Consider the following 2,523-nt stretch of genomic DNA (forward strand, 5'->3'; position numbering starts at 1 on the left):
ATTCTGATGTTACACTATACAGTAGTGTCACTAGTAATGTTTAATTTAAAGGAAGAGATTTTCAGTTTTTCGCCACAAAGAAACATTTAAATGATGTGGAAAATCTGCCTTCCAATACCTAGCACAGCTGTGCTGACAGAACTGAATTCTGGATTAGATGCCACCCTCATCCTTACCTCTCCTTGGGAGACACCGAGCCACCTGGTCCTGCCTGGCACCAGCAAGGCACCTCAAAATGAGCTTCTCCTGTGCTTTTAGCTCAGCTTCTGAGATCTCAGCTTTGCACCCAACACTGGAGCTATATTAACCACCTAACCCTCCTAGAAGCGCAACTCTCCTTCCTTTGCCCATGCGCTTCTCTGTATGTGCTCTTCCCTCAACAAGGAACACCCTCTATTTACTCCATTCCCATAAATGCATTCTTACTTAAATTATTCCTTTTTGGCTAAAAGCCTGGCTTGAATCCTAGCACTTCATAGCTCTGTGATTTTGGGCATAAGCTATGTGACCCTTCAGTACCTGGGCTTCTTTATCCTTGAAATGGAGATAATAGGGGCCAGGGAGATGGCTCAGTAGAATAAGCGCTTCTCTGGCAAGCGCAAGGGTCTGAGTTCAATCCCCGTTTCTGCCAAAAAAAAAAAAAAAAAAAAAAAAAAAAAAAAAAAAAAAAAAAAAAGAAAAAGAAATGGAGATAACAATAATAGTATTTAACTTCACAATGCTATATGAAGATTACAGTTAAATGTCATCTTTAGTTTTTTTCTAAAAAACTAATCAGGTTGTCTGGCACACAGTAGGGACAGTATGGGTGTTAGCACTGTCAGTTTTCCTTTGAACTTGGAATAAAAATGAAAGTCTGTGGCACAGATGACATGTTACAAGATCTCATCCCCACCTCTTTCTCAAACTCCGCTCTTACCACTCTCCTGCCACCCATGGCTCGTTTCAAGGACATTTACAGTACTATATGGCCCCATGCTCAGAAGTACTGAATGTCTACTTTAACAGGTTACTGTCACCATCCTAAACTTCACTAATAATACTGTGGTCCATTGCCAGAGACCTTGGTTCTGGGCAAATTACATAGCATTCTTCCCTCTAAAAATCAAAGGGGCTAGTCAGATCTTGAGACAGAGGCAAAGGCCTATAGTTAACCATGCTCGGAGTATGCTACTGACAAGAAGCCACTAGCTAAATAGGTCTCTGTACTAGCAATGAAGTCTTTCCCCTCTAAGCACCTGAAAACCCCAACATGAAAAGAAACAAAACAACAAACAAACAGAAACATGAAAAGACAAGGCAATAATATACCTCCAAAACCCCTCACGTTCCCTAAAGGATCCGTGGGGCATCAAGAAAATCAAAAGTAAAATACTCAAAAGGATAACAGAGATTTCATAAAAGATAAAAAGGTGCTTAGCAAGCTCAAAGAAGATATAGGTAAACAGACAACAGATTTAGTAAACAAAATGAAGGGCTAACCAAATAGTTCAGCAGGTTAAAGCAACTGCAAGCAGGCGCAGGGGCTGGAGGTCTGATCCCCCTGCCATGCTGGTTCCATCCCCGAGGCGCGCTGTGACAGCAATTGATACTGGGCGTGGTGGTGCACACCTATAATCTCTGCTCTTGAGAGGCTATAAACAGGCGGATCGCAATGAGTCTGATCTAGTAGTAAGACCCTGAACACCTGTACACCCTTCCCTAAAAATACCAAAAAACAAAACAAAACAAAAAAACAAAATGATCAGCAAGTTTACATAAGACACTAATAAAAAGCAATACAAAACATGCAAGATCAGTTTAACAAAGAATTGAAAGTCCATGGAAAAATACCAAACAGAAACCCAGGAGATTAAACTTCTATTGAAAGTATGAGCAGGAGAAGTGGCCAATGTGGTGACAGATTATCAGAACTGGAATACAAGCCTACTGTTGGAGACCAATTAATTACTCAGAGATACTTTAAAAATAAGAGAGCATAAAAATAGACCCAATAGCTGCTAGGTAATGTAAAGACTAATGTAATAACCACCGAAATCAGTAAAAAATCTGAAGGCAGAACAAATGTCATAAAAACTTATTTACAGAAATAGCAGTGAAAACCTTTCCAAATATAGGGAAAGAATTAAGCATATACACAGATGAAGCATATAGAACCCCAAGTAACCATGATAAAAAATCCCAGAATTCCAATACCAGACAGTATCTTTAAAAAAGTTACACAAAAGCAACAAATCACCTACACAAGTGAACTGATTAGAATTACAGCAAACTTTGAGACACAAACCTTAAAGGCCATGAGAGGCTGGAGTAAAGCACTTCAAGCACTGTAAGAACCTGGGGAGATAGCTCAGTAGAACAAGTGCTTGCCTGGCAAGTGCAAGATCCTGAGTTCAATCCCTGGTACTCCAAAAAAAAAAAAAAAAAAAAAAAGATAAGAAAAAACACTGTAAAAATGCTTTTTCTTCTTCTTCTTCTTATTATTATTATTTTAATATATGGCTGACACTGACAAAGAATCTA

The sequence above is a fragment of the Octodon degus genome, unplaced genomic scaffold (assembly GCF_000260255.1).
Source record: "Octodon degus isolate 3935 unplaced genomic scaffold, OctDeg1.0 scaffold00013, whole genome shotgun sequence".
Classification (NCBI taxonomy): domain Eukaryota; kingdom Metazoa; phylum Chordata; class Mammalia; order Rodentia; family Octodontidae; genus Octodon; species Octodon degus.